Consider the following 15,996-nt stretch of genomic DNA (forward strand, 5'->3'; position numbering starts at 1 on the left):
GCACTGGCGGTTACGAGCAGAATTCCTCCAACACCCCTTTCGTTTTTTTTTTTTAAGTCCCTGTTTTGCGATTTCCCCGGTTGGTACGTTGACAATTTCCCGCAGGGAAAAGCTCCTTAATGATTCATTGCTAGATTTCTGCTGACAAAAAAAAAGTGGAGCGACTGGATAATTTCCTCGTCATTTGGATTTAATAACGGCATTAGTCACTAGTTTACGTGGCTAACATGCGAGGAATGTCACTAGGAGCGAGTGAATCACTGCTCTCTCTGGCACAGAAGTGGATGTCAGATTTTGCGGGTCCCTCATTCAAGTGAAATTAAATTCTTTGCCTTCTACATTTGTTTGAATCTTGAAATAGCTGAAATAATACAAAATATTTCTGCATTCAATAAAAGTCCTGTTCAAAGAGATGTGAGATAAGTTAAGAATGTGTTTGAAACCGCATAGTCATACTTATACTACAACGTGAACTTTTTCCCGAGCAATAAAAAAAAATGTTACGTTTAAATTGATTTTTTCTCTTCGCAAATATTGCAGTCACCCTTCTACACGCGAATGGACTCTTAAGAGGGAAAAATAAGAACTGAAAGATGACAAATTGGTTTCAAAAGTTTTTAGGCAAAGACTATTTTCTATCGATTAATTTACTAAATACGGCTTCCTCACACGGTTTATAATTTGATGGAATATCTAGACGTTGGTAATGACTGACTGCTAGAAATATTTTCTCCAGTGAAGTCACTGGAATTTAATGTAATTTTTCATGTGTTTTAGAAATTGCAACTAATGCATCAACACTGCCAATAGATGTATGTTTTTTTAGACATACGACATTGCTGGTTTCACTGTATGACGTAAGAAAACTCAATAACGATAAAAAAAAGCGTGAAAATGCAAAAATAAAAACACCAAAAAAAAAAAACAAGCCAAACACAGCCGATGTAAAAAAAATTAGAAACATTGACAGCACAGAAAATTCCGAGAAAGCAATTAGTCAAAAATTATTACAGCACAGACCGACACAGTAGGGCTGACAAACACGAAACAGTTGCAACAAAAACAATTAATAAAGACAAAAAATCGACCTTGGACAACACACTGACAAACATACGAATCCAACGATGATACTGAACAGATAATGTGGACATGACGACAACACAGAGACGCTCGGTCTAACCCAGCGATGCGACAAAACATGTGTTCTGGACGACAAAACGACGAACACAGAAGGCTTCCTAAGGGGGGGGAAAAAACAGTTGCCACATTTCAAATTCAACGTCAGTCTGTGCGGCGCCCGATGACGGGACCATGCGTCAGTTACCGAAAAACTATACCGCATGCATGACACACATCCCTACTCACCGAGCTCCGCTCCTTCGGCGCATGGTCACCAACACGGTCGCTGGACTCCGTCCTGTGACCGCTGCACGCCGCAGAGACCTGCAGCCCTCAGCCCTTCGCTGTTCGCCCTCTGCGTGGTAGACCCTTCCACCCGCTCCAACAGGCCGATGACACCGCGCTCCTGTTCTTCAGCCGCGATGCCTCTGTCCTCGGCACGTGGCCTCCGAACAGTAAGCACCTACCTGAAACCCGAGAAGAAAAAACAAACAGTTGCAATCTTATTCAAGAAAGGCCGACGAAAATCCGCCGTCTGCCCTGGCTCCGCTGGCCACCACCATCCCGTGGTCTGCCTGGGAAGTCACCTCGACTCCGCATTGACCTGGGCAAACCAGGTCTGTCCTCTCTCACCTTCGGACACGAGAGTGATCCTCTGGCAAAACCTCAGAACTGGAGATCTCTGCTCCACGGAGCAGCCGCCCGGGCCTATAAGCACCTACCAACCAGCTTCTGAGGCACGTCCTGGCCCGCTCCACAACCTTGCTGGAGTCGACCCAGTGGCGTAGCCAGAATTTGTGTATGGGGGGGGTGTTAAGAAGCATGGCTACCCCGTATTAAAGCGGGTGGTCCGGGGGTCCTCCCCCGGGAAAATTTTGGATTTTAAGGTGTAAAATAGTGCTATTTTAGCAGTTTTCGGAACTTAAATTTAAATATTGTAATGGTAAATTTTTTTTATTAATTTTAATATGAAATTTGTTTGAGTGATGAATAAGAAATTAATTAAAGATTTGGTGCTAAGGAGGGGGGGGGGTTGAACCCCTAAACCCCCCACCCCTGGCTACGCCCCTGAGTCGACCCACCCGCCGTAATCGTCCAGGAGATTGCCACGGCATCCTGCCGTCGTGCATGACGCCACCACAGCCCGACCATCGGCTCCATTGTGGACTGCGACCCACTTGTCGAGCTTCCACGTCGCAGGATACGCGACTGCATCCTCAAAGATCCACCTCAATGCTGTCACCCTGCACCTTTGCAGACTGGTCGTTACTCTCCTTTGAACTGATCATGTTATCTCTTTCATCCCAACTGACCATACATTAATTTTTCTGTATCTAATTATTTTAACTTTTTTTATTTTTTATTTACGCAAGGTTTCTCACAAAATATTGTTTTCCCAGTAATCATTATTTCTGTTGTCATTTTATTACTATGTATTAGATGATCTTTCCTTAGCATAATTGTAGGCGTAGTGCCGCTGGGGCGTACCGGTTCCCTTTGACTGCATCGGGTACAAAGTTTTTCAACTTAGAATTAACCTAGAATGTAAGATTTATAAATGGAAAAAAAAATTTGCAATGTGCTCTCCTGTGCTAATGTGTAAACGAATCTAACGTTAAGAGATATTTATACTTTACAGCTAGGTAAAAAAATAAATTTTTAAAACAAATATAAAATAGTCAGGAAAAGTGCTTAAAATTATGTTCTGTGAAATGCAGTATGTTTATGTTAGTTGTGGTTGGTAATAGGAAAGTAGGGCAAGAAAGATTCAGTGTTCGAGGAGTATGCACTCTTTTCTGCTGCTTCAAGTTATCATCTCGAAAAGGCCCTTCTCATCGCTTAAAAAAAGCTGGGCTAGTAGATTATTTACTGTAGAGCCTTTGGTCAGCATTAGGGAAAAGTCTATCAAAGTCATCTTTTTCCTGAAAATAATCATTTTTACGCCTGTGGTTTGGCTATCACAACTGCGCGTTTTATTCCGGAGAAAATGGATCAAAGCATTGAAAAAGAAATAACATAAAAATGAACAAAACCACTTTGAGAAAAAACATGTAAGTTGATAATTTTATAGCATGAATCATTGAAAACAACTCGAACATTTTAAAAATTATGTATAGGAATATTTTTTTTGCTACGTAATTATAGAATAATGTGAGATATTAATGCGTAGACTCTGGTGACGATGCTTAACAGCCAGTCCACACGCCTACCTGCAGATAGGGTGTGATGCAAGTAACGCCAATCCCTCCATTACCGCTGCACGACTAATCCAATTAGCAGCGGCGCCTCGCTAACCGCCTTCCCCTTCCTCGAGCGCTTTGCCATTGATCCCGGAGATTCTCTGCGTCTCTCGAGGGTTCGGCACGTTCCCAAAACTCATTTATGCTCGAAGTGGCGTAACTGGTACGCCAATGTTCTTGGAGCTTCGAGTGTTAAGTCGGGGATTTTGATGACGCGTCACTTCGGAGGGCTACGTGAAATTTCCAGTGCAGTACTTGGCAGGCATATAAGCGGATACACTGATCTGGGAGGGCAGTAAAGCGAAGAGGGCGAGAGACTCCTTAATGAGCGAAAGTGGACGCCGAGCTTCGGGTTTCGTGTGTGGATGTTGGTGCATCGGGACTGTGTTGTATGTGCGGAGGACGAGGGACTAGTGCGAGGCAGTGTTGGGGCAAATTATGCGCGGCAAGAGACGAGAATTAGAGAGAGTCAACGTCGAGCCGATCTTAAATAGGAAGAGTAAAATGTGGACTTACAAATGTGAGATTAATTTGTGGATGGACATTTAGATAGTTGCAAATTAAGAAATAGTCTGAATATTAGTTGATAAATAAAACTGTAGCTAATTCATTGGGCTCTTCTTTCCGGACCTGTTTTCCAACTCATAATATGTTTGCAGTAATTAAAAAAAATAGAGTTAAAAAATAATTATATTTATATTACCTTATGTCAAATTGTGTAGATAAGTGGGGATGGATGTATATAATTTTAATTCTCCCTTCAATGCTGTTTCTGATATTCCACATCTAATTGCTTTTTTTATTTAATCAAATTTTATTTCTAACTGGGTTGGTAGATGTTCCCTAAAAAAAATATTTTTTATCTGTAATATTTGAGCAGAGAGTTAGTTGGATAAAAGATATTTGTGACAGAAGAAGTGACCATATTGCTTCTTTTTACACATCCTATCTGATTATGTCTGTATATATTTCTGGATGTGTGTGTGATAGAGAGAGAGACTCTCAACAACATTGGAATTTAACACGCATACAATTATTTTTTCAATAATATTTAGTTAAGAACGTAGAATTAAACTGAAATTGCTGTCACCATTTTATACAAGCCATAAAATCTATCTAATTATAAAAATGAAATAGTTTTACTGGGGACGTAAAATTATTGGTGTTAGTGCACGTTTAGTTATTAGACAAGGATGGAAATATACACTATTAAGTAACTCAGGTTATGCTCGCGAATGTTAAGTAAAAAATCTCAGCATGCTGTAAAAACTGATAAAAAAATTACTCAATATTTTTTCACGTTTTCATGTAAAGCAATAAGCATAACTTTATTGGAGCATGAATTATAAAAAAAGCTTTTGTTCCATTACAAAAAGCAATTAACATATACAAATATTTTTCTCAGCGTCTTCAGAGTTAATGTAAATTTTTAACAGAACAAGTTTTCGTTTAATATCACTATAAAAAAAGATATCTTAATAAGTGTCAAGTTTCCACCTATCCCTTTCCACTCCTTTAGGGTGTGATGTTTTTTTTATACGCTGAGTGTTTAAGTCAGACAAAAACTGTACTAATAACACTGTTTCACTGAACTCATTGCAATGAATATATATATATATATATATATATATATATATATAATTCCAAACCGTTATTGAGTTTACTTTTACAAGCAAATAAACACATACTTTCTCTCTGTGTAAAAGCAAGTCTAGATATAGATTGGGAAACACATTTTTAGGTAACATGAACCCCGTTGAACAAAACTCCCCGTTTCGTCTACGAAATATTAATTAGAAACTTAGAATCCAAAAAAGTTTCTCGTTTTCAGTCAAAAAGCTACAAATGCGTATTAGATAACTAAAACGCAGCAGAATTCTTTAAAACACCTTACTTTTCAAATAAATATCATTCATAAATATAATGCTCTAAACTCAAGCAATTTTTAAAGAAAATATGTGTATGTAAGAGGATATGAATGTTCCCCCCCCCCTAATTGTCAAGTATATACGTCGCAATCACATCACATTCTTTAGCAAATACGAAATGACACACGAAAATACAACAATAATTTTGTGCCCACCACGATATAAATTTGTGTAAATGTGTCCTGCTTAGTGTATGGTGGTGGCAACAAGATAATTGTGCATAAACAAAAGCTCTTCCTGATTGAAAACAAAATGAGTAATTATTTTGTAAGAAAAAATTAAATAGTTTTTTGTATCAGTGTGAAATAGTTACTACCTTCGTAAAAATTATTAGTGTTCATGCACGTTTAGTTTAACCTTTATTAGAAAAACTTGGAAAACCTATGACATCACCTTCCATGCGTAGTAGCATTTGCGTGTATCTTCTTCAAACTTGCCTCCAGTTGAAGAAATTCTCATCTAAACTCAATAGTCAATTTATTTGAATAATTTTAAATTATTATATTGCACATAAAAATTTAATCCAAAAGAAAATTGGATGAAATATTTTTCTGCAGAAAAGTATTTACTTTTTCTGCGTCTTTAACTTAAATATCTATTGATGAAATTAACGCCTATTATTTTACTTTCCCTCTCTTCTCTAAAAAAAACCCATAGAGAATTATATTTATAACGTTCATATTCATTTCAAATAAATTAAATTAGTTTTAGTTGAAACATTTAAATGATAAGTAAACATTGTAACTCATGAATGTATAATTTTTAAAACGTGAAGCAATTAGTAAACAGTGAACTTAAAAACTAACCAGTTAGTCATTAACGCCATTAAGGCATAGTCTTGGGGAAAAACCATTTTATTTTACATCAAGCAATAGGCTATACATATAACAGTTTGATCTTGCAACCTGGTCTATTTTTATCTTTTTATTTTATTGGGCTTAATAAATATTGCACTGTTTGGCTAATCGGGTGTTGGCCCGCAAGCTAAACTACACCTAATCTCTCAGTTAAAAACCACCGCTCACATTAATGCGTTGTCCGGGATTCTCTACTGCCAAAGAACAATTTATTTCCACACATATACAGGGGAACATCAGTAAGTCACAAAATGATATGATATTTATTTAAGTAATAGCAAGAACTCTTCAAGAATGTTTATAGATGGAAGCATAGTCCATCTTTATGACGTTCATTTCAATTTTGACTAGGTAGCATTCTAACGCATGCGTCATTTAGTTAACGCTGATTATAGAATAGAACAGCAGCGCTTCCTAATATGGCTGAGGCAAAAACCCAAATAATTTTATGCAGCTTGTATTGGAGCGCTGATAAAACTATTAGATGAGGGCTTAAATATTGGCGGAGATCATGCTGAGAAATAAAAAAATAATAATATCTTGTAATTATTGCTGAAAGTTATTTTTTGATTATATTTTGTTACTTACTTAATTACTTCCCCTCGCCAAAGTACGCCAGTACGTTTTATTAAGTTAAAAAAAAAAGTAAGACAACCTTCTAAGAAATTCTTATTGAAATTAACAGTTTTGTTTCGTCTGGAGACTTGCGCGCTTACTTATTTATAATCGCGGCGTTGTTTCAAGTTGTCACGCAGCGTTGTGTTTCGAACGCTCACACGCCGACAAAAGCTCCGCTGCAGATATTAATTTAGGAGTTTGCCTTCTCGGGAGGGAAGTTTTCCTCTTGTTTTGCCCCGAGCTGCGCTCTGATTGTTTCGCGTCGACATATTTTTTTTTATTATTAAATTTCCAATTAACGGAGCAGCTGAAGGGATGGGCTGGAGGTACAGCAACCCCCCCCCCCCCCTCCCTTTTCAACCCCCGACACCCTCTTTGGCCTCATCCCCTAAATGTTCCCATGTTTCCGCCACTCGAAAAGGGAGAAATTGCCTGCGAGACACGTCTCAACCCCCTTTCATTCTAATTTTTTTTTATTTCCGTCCAACACAACAACCCCTAACACAGCTTCTGTTCTCTTTTTTTTTTACAACCCCCTCCCCTTACACATACACCTTCCTCTTTTGCTTCTGCAACTCCAAACAAACTCGTTCGCATTCAAGCCCTGACACTCGTCATGGGACCTAAAAAATATATATATATATTTTTTAGAAATTAAAGTTTCACGTTTTGTTTATAAAAAAAGGAGGCGTATACACGTTTATAACACAGGCATTTGCTGACAGAGCCTCCCACACGAAAGAGATTTTTTTTCAACACCGACGGAAAGACGTTGTCGAAACGAACAGCGGGGTTGTGTACGCGGACGTGGAATGCCTGTCTATCGACGGCTACAACAACGATCGCAGAGCCCCTGGTGGCGGCGGGGCCAGTTATGCAGCACAGAACCGACGGCGCTTAACTCCCCAAGGACGTCGCTCTTGTAGGCAACCCTGGCTGGCGGGTAATGGCCCTAACTTGTCCGAGTTTTGTAAAAGGGGGGCAAAAACTCTCCTCCGCCCCCACAACCCCCCCCCCCCCTCTCCTCACGTACCAGCTACCGACTTTTATGAATCGAGTGCCGCACCTGCTTCGAGGCATTTATAGGGACCTGGCGACAGCGGCGATTGGTCTGGACTGGTTAGTTAGCGGTCATTCCATTCTTTACGAACTTTTGAATTGTTGCTGTGGTTTCCGAAACGAATTTCTAAAAATAAATAATATTTTTTCGTACCCATTTAAATAAAAATTTTGTATTAAGAATTTGTATAGGCCTCAAATTGGATACGTTCCTTACGCCATTTACACAAACAGTAATGACGTTTTAAAATATACGTTAAACATGCTTAGAAAATCTTTTAAACAATTTTTAATAGTTTTTTATTTTATTTTCACTGAAATGTCAGTATTTGCAGTATTTTTAACTGGTTAATATTTATAGTGAATACCAACAGTCTTCCTAATAAGCTAAGTGGTTTTCTTAATATCTGAACCTGTAATATTGTTTTGACTGAAAAAGAAAATACGGATTGTGTAAAATCTTGCCTTAACTTTACGTATCCTTGTACACAAGAGCCAATATCATTATTTGTTTATCATCTCTTTTTTTTCATGAGAAAACTATTGTTTTTACCCATTTTCTTTCTTGTATTGGTGTAAGGTTATTATTTACTGTTTTTCGGGGGTGTAAAAACTCTGTGATCCTGTCACAAAATTACGCAAATAATGAAATAAGTACTTAGGACCAGCGATTTACAAAATCATGTTAAGTAAATCATAAACGAAAGCTTTTCAGTTTAATCAAGTGGAATAATAATTTATTTTGCTTCAAGTACAGATTGTGAAAGTTGACTTTAAAGCATATTTATATTTTCATATTTATTGTCACATGTAATTTTGCAAGAACATCTAAGAATTTAAAAAAAATTACTTTTCCAATTGTTTGTGTTTGTAATTAATCAGAAAGAAAAACTGTTATGCCTATATAGTTTGAAAATAACAATATACATTCCTTTCAATAAAGATTGCAATTTAATATATGTGACCAATTTTATAATTATTTTTAAGATAATATTTATTTTGTAGTCGTGTATATTTTACGTAACCGCAATGGATTATAAAGGCCTCGAGTCAGTATCAGCGATATATCTGCCAGTAAACAAATTTTATAATTCCAAGCAGCTGAAAGCCTTTTTTTATCGTGTCATTATTGAATAATGTAAAATTTTTCATACATGTGATTTCTGACGGCTGTTTTTTTTTTTGGTCTTAATAAATAAAAAATTCTCAACTTAAATGTTATGACAGTCAGAAATTAAAGCCCATTTCGTGGTAAAGTTTGACACTAAAATTAAATTTCTGAAACTGAATTCTGGGCGAATGCGAAATGTGATGAATACTTTCATGATAGTGTTTTCGTGTTAGTGGTTGAATTCCCTGGTGGTCAGGTAGAGCTTCGTTTTCTTTCATTAATTTTGAATGAAATAGGTTTTTAATTTAGTAACGCAAATAACTATGTGGAAAAATTAAAACATTTTAAATATTACTACATTTGAAAACAATTTTACTGATGATTCCGAATGTGAAAAAAACAATTGAAAAAAAATTTTATCGATGAACCCGAGCGTGAAAAAAAAATATTTATTTTATATGTTTTTAATATGATTTTCAGGCGTCGAAACTCTGAAAAATAAAATAATAATATGTGTAAATGGATGTGGATAAAATTTTCGTTTATTTTAAAATATAAATACGCTAATAATTTGGTTATGAGATATTCACTTCACGCATATAGGTAGGAAGGAAACCATGGTGTTCACAAGGAGGCTCTAATGACGAGGTCAAATTTGAGACATCGGTGCGGAACAAAATTTTCCGCCTTTCCTCTCTCACCAACTAGCAACTGTAGAGGTAGACTCTTTGGCCAGTAAATTGAAATTTGTCCTTTTAAGGGCTCACAGTAAATGAATTTTTGTTCTTTCACAAAAAAATATTAAAAATATATTGGATGAAATGGTATAATTTAATTCACAACAAAAGGGTTGGTAAGTTTAGGTACACCATACAACTTAGCTATAACTTAACTGTAGATTTTTGCAAATAAATGACCATACAATAGAGACTATGAGTTTAATTATCGTCTCGTCTTTGGGTGGTTGCGAGCCTAATTCTCTCTACGGTTTGCTAGCTACCCACGCCTGTATGAAGCTGGTACCTACACTAATCTCGTCCTATATGTAAGTGGTCTGTCATTTTGTCCATTTTCGAATCTCGTCCAAGCCATTGATATCTATGTTGACATGTAAAAGTCAGTTTAGACATTCGTGATAAACCAGCCATTTACTTGATTTCATGCACCAGTTTCAAGCGAAGGCGTAAGAAATGACAACAAAACATAAACACACATGATGAAACATGTATGTTTAACATATACTATTTTCACATTTTTTAAATTTAGCCTTATTAAATATTATAAGTTTTCTGGTTGTTCCCATTACAAAAACTTATTTCCTCAGAAAATACTCTCACTGCTATAAAATAGTGTCATAATAAACACGAAATACAAAAAAAAAAGTTTATTTTTTCAAATATTACGAAATAACTGAAATTCAAAATGCTGTTTAAATCAATAAAAAGTTAATTTGAAAAATATCTAGTTCAATAAAATACTTTTTTCTGAGTTTGTCGTAATACTTGATCCTAGTCGCAAGCACAGGTCCGCACAGGCATTGCCGCCCTAAATGCTGCCGCGGTCGCCCGCCTGCCGCCATTTTGAACCCGAACACGCATCACGGCAACGTGTCCGCACACGTGACTGCCAGCAGACGTGAAGAAGGAAAAAAAGGTGTACGTTGGCTGTCTACTCGTTCGCTTTTTTTTCTTTTCATAATTTTTTTTTATATTCTGCCACCTCTCCTTTGTGGGCGGAGCTAGTGGGCATTCATCATACCGTGTATGCGTCGCTCCATGTCTTTCCCCTTACGAGACTGTCCCCCCTCCCCCTTTGACACCCTCAAAACCCTCCCACGCAAAACTGCCGCGCCATCATTTCCAGGCGTAATAATCGTGCAGTACATTTGAATGATGGCCTCTTCGGAAGAGGGAGGGTTGTAATGGCTCGGTGGAGGGGGGAGGGGTGGTAAAGAGCTGCAAAGGAGAACCTTCCCCTTCCACGCGGTAACGCCGCGGGGCGAGCGCGCGCAACACCGGCACAAGTGCAGTCCTGCGTAGCTGGTTGCGTGACGTCAAGGCGCCGCTCTATGCCAACAACGCAGGTGAGAGAGTGGAAAACAACCTAGAGGAACGAGGTGTGACTACTCAATATTTATATAGAAAATAACTTCATTTTAAGAAATTTGAAGCACTGGAGGTTTATTTCCCTCCAATAAATATCTATCATTCTTAAATAAGTTTTTCTGAGATATAATAAAGTTATTTCCGTTGTCATGATGTTGGTGCCATATTTACGTATACTATGTATATATATATATATATATATGCTCATCACTGTCTCGCTGACTCTGTGACGCCACAGATATAATGTATACTTTGGAGACAGGCGTATCATGAAGCACAAATATTAACCTGCTCAATAGAGATGTGTATAAAATAGAAAATGGAAGTGTAACAATAGAGCTAGATAAGTGGAACACACCTTAGTTATAAAATTAAATTGTTTATTATATTCATAATTTTTCAACGAATAAATATTCTTATAATTACTAAAAATTCTAATATCTCAGAAATTTTAGCTTCAAACTAAAAACGGTGAAATTTTTTCCCTTTTTGGAAATCTAAGTTTGCGTTACTGAGATTCATTTCACGATTTTTTGAACTTTGTACTTATGCACTTTCAAAAATATTTGTTTTTATTTTTATTTTTAATATGCTTGTAGCTTTGAAATTTTATTAAAAAATCGTAGGTTTTTTTGTATTTTACGAATATAATATATGTTTTATGACCAAACGTTTTTCCAGCAGATTTGCTTTTTTGTAGTTAAGCCCTTTTGAATTTTATATTATATTCTTCTTTTGTTATCACATAATTTCTTGCTTATACAATTAATAGTAAACAGCACATATGCACATAAAATTAATTTTTTGTAAAATATTTTATATCTTTTCACATATGTATCAGAAATATTTCCTTTTGTACAATATTAAAAGAAATTGAATTTTCAATTAAAAATTCCGAGTGTGTTAAGATAAAGTGCTTGTTATATTCATTATTCTTGAATGGGTGCCTCAGACGCCTTGAAACTAACTAGTTAAACATACATTGTTCCCACTGGGCATACCGTCTACCATCCATCGGAATGACGGTGAGAACAACGCAAGTTTTTCACGCACAGATCTTGTAGCAGTTCGGTATTGACCTCTAATGTGTTGGACCAAAGTCTGCGAGCAGCTTGTAAGTGGGAGTAGAGGGTCTTCGAACAGCTCGTTCAAAGAGTTCCTTGCTCAGAGTAACTGTCGTGCTGTTAGCTCGTGTATTTCGTGACCCGTTCACAACGATGTCGTACCTACGTGTCAACCTGCCGATGCGTTGAAGCATACGCGCGAAATCGTACCGTACTTCTGCGTTTGCTTTTTGCGAAGTTTAATTCTTCTTATTATTATGCTTTCGATAGCCATGTCGACATTGAAGGTTTACGAAAATATGGAATAAAATCGATGGAAGAATAAACGAGGCAGGACATGCAGGAAAGTGTCTGGGATTTGATTCCAAACGAACAGCTATCAAACTGAGTTGTATTTATTCTGGAATGATCCATAAATTTTGGATTCGTCCTCACAAATTTCATCAAATGATGAAATTGTTCAAATTAGTTTGTTGTTTTTTTCTTCTAGATTAACTTCATGAACACATTTCTCTTTTACGTTCACATACTGTGGGAGCCAGCAGAATATTATCACCGTCGGAATCATCACTTGAATCACATGCGATGAGTCTCTCCGAATTCGCAAACTAGACTGATCTGTTTGGCCACCTGGAACAGCGAACGTAGCGAACATCATGAACATAGCGAACATAGCATAGCTTTCTGTGTGGCCTCGGCTTAACTCTTTTCCATACGAATAAATACATTGTAGATACTTTAAGTATAATAAACATGGTAGCTTCAATCTTTAGCCGTTATAAAAACTGAGTAGACAAACACAAGCAGCGTTACGAGAATTCCGTATTATCACTGCTTTTCATTTCTACCTCTCCCCTGCCGTCTCCCCTTACGGCCGTTACAACTAGCATATAGCATGATACGCTATGTACCTCCCCCCCCCCAATCACTTTTGACGTCATCCCATTCGACCGCTAGCGCATGCGTTGGAGTGACGTCGTCTCTGACGTACTCTCCTCCTCTACCGGTTCCCCCACCTCGTACCTAACAATTCCCCTCATGCAATCGGATTTTTCGTAACGTTCGAAAATTGTAAGCCTCTCAGCAAAGAACTTTCTCTTCAAAAATTAAAAAAAAAATTGTTGCCGATCTGTTACCTTACGTCTTGGAATACTTCACGTAGGCAGGCAATTAGCTATGGGGCGAATACTAGCTATAAGGTGGGTAGTAGCTTAGAGGTGGGAGTATCTCTGATGTGGGCATTAGTCCTGAGGCAGGCATTAGTGCTCAGGAGTGCACTAGAAATCATTATCGACACGGATAATACACTGTACGCGACAAGAGCGCACGAATACAGAATTTTATTCGTATTTTTGTCGGTCTGCGTGATGGCGTCAAGGAGTTGTCGTTTCTTGCTGTTCGATGACGACGACGACGAAAAGTACATATTTTCGAGAAGAAAGCGATTTGGTGTCCATATCTTGTCGACAGTATGGGACAAATTTGTGGGGAATTTGACCGTCTACATCCTCAACTGAGGAAATGAGGTTCCCGACACCTTTTATTTTTCTTTTCATAATGCACCTCGACGCGGTAGCCTTCCTACTCAAAGAACTAAGAGAAGCTGGCTACAAACAAAAATGACTGTTTTATTGCATTTGTGTAAATTAAAAAAAATATATTTTGGATTTCACAAATAATTGTTTTATTTCTCAAAATATATTTGTAACTAAGTCCGAGTTCTCGTAATACAGCTTATTTTTTGTCGAATGTGCTTCCAAATGTGCTTTCTTTCCGCTGACTGTGCTTCCAAATGTTCTTAATGTTTTTAATGTGCTTCCATATGTTTCTTTTTAATGTGTTTTTTGTTGATTGTACTTCCGATTTTGCTTCATTTTTTAATGTGCTTCGTTTTTTTAATGTGCTTCGTTTTTTTAATGTGCTTACTTTTTTTGGATATGCTTCATTTCTTGAAAAAGATTCCTTTATTTGAATGTGTTTCGACAAAACTGTAGTCAGGGCACGATTGGTCTCGTGGTTCAGAAATGTGCCTGGTTTAGCAGCCTGACATTAAAAACATAACTGTTTAAAATGCTCGCCGAATTCCGAAGAAAAATACATCTTGGCTACTGATTGGATGTGTTTGACCACCTACTAGATGCACCTAGCTACCACCAACTGTATGTGGCTGGTCACTTACAAGAGGTGTCTAGTCAACAAGAGGACGTGTATGGCCACCGCCTGAATGTGCCTAACCACCAACTGGAGATGTCTAGCCTACGAATGGACGTGTCGGGTCACTGACTGGATATGCCTGAACACAAACTGAATGTTCCTGGCTGTAGATTTCATCCCTGGCCATTAACTGGAGGTGTCTAGCCAACATCTGGAAATACCGGGTTATTTGACTGTCATGTATAACTGTCCTGAAAACACATCCAAAGGAGTCGCTTTGCCTTCTAAGTGGACTGTAGAAAGCGAGAAATTATTAAAAATTGTTTGTTTTTTGTACTCGTAGAAATTATATAACGAATTTACGGACATGATATCCGAATCTAAAGTCTCCAAGATGCACAAAAAGTGCAACATTAGTGAGCGAGGCGCTCGATTTATAGATGGCGGATCCAATATGGCCGTCGAGGTCAGGGTTAAAGGTCAAGGTCAATGTTATCTAAGATAGTCGCCATGAAATCATGGTGGTCGGTCATTGAACCCGCTCCACGCTCCACGCTCTGACTCCATGCATGAAACCCTATTTATATACTACTTATGTAATTATTTGGACATTAGGCATCTTTTTTATTTTTCCTTCGATTTTAAGATTAAAAAGATTATTTTTTTACTTCGGTGATTGCAGCAATAACACAGAATATTCCTTTTAATCGTAATCACAATTTATATTCATCTGTTCTCAGTTATTAATTGGCTTTTTAATTAGTTTTTGATTTATTGTTTTATTTGTATACACTGAATTGTACAGTTGGTAGTTTATTCCCTCTTATTATTTTTTTAACATTTTATACAAAAATACTACACTATTGTAAAAAATTATAAATAACGAGAATTTTAATATATATTTCTTCTAAATTAGTTCATAAATTGTATTAATTGGAGTTTTATTTTAACGAACCACCTTTGGATCAAAATATATCGTGGGGTTTGTAACCGAAAACGGTAGAAATATTTTGCATTCAACAACTAAACAGAACTGTACTTGCCAAAAAAAATATATGGAGTCCTAAAACACTTCCTGACTTATTTTAGCCACAGAAAACATTCTCTTCACCTTGGGTGTTACAGTTAATCAAAATTCAGAAACTGGGCTTAACAACATTTTACCAGTAATACCACGACAGTTTACAAGCAAACAAACAAATTACTACATTTATTTTATATACGAATATGAAAAAGTTGCTGATGAAAAGATCTTGCGGAAGTTTTTTTTTTTTTTTCATGGTGTGGGAGAACTTTCCAGAAGTTACCCTCTGGTTTTAACATCTGCTTGGTACAAGCGGAAACCGAAGACATTTGAGTTTACCAGCAGAAGACGCTACCACCAGGCTCCTCACCCCCCCCCCCCCCTCAGGTTGGTTGTCGAACTTCGTGGCGAAATGCCGTCGGTATCTGCGTGCACTGTGGGTTCTGCAAATTCTCCTTCCCCCCCCCCCCCCAAAATCGCATATATGTCGCGTCTAGGATTTTCAATTGGTTGATGAGCGGGGAAGGGGGGAGGGCGGAGAGTTAATTGTGTGGGGGGGGGGGGTGGAGGGGGGTGATTCTTTCTGGTCTTCCGAAGCTGAGAAGAACCACCATGAAGTGGTACTAGCGCGAGGCGGCCAAGGGGTGTGCGGAGAAACCATGGAAAATCATGGTTAGAGGGTTGTGGAAGGGGGGGGGGGAGTGGTAGGCTAAGGCT

Source organism: Bacillus rossius, chromosome 6 (genome assembly GCF_032445375.1).
Source record: "Bacillus rossius redtenbacheri isolate Brsri chromosome 6, Brsri_v3, whole genome shotgun sequence".
Classification (NCBI taxonomy): Eukaryota; Metazoa; Arthropoda; class Insecta; order Phasmatodea; family Bacillidae; genus Bacillus; species Bacillus rossius.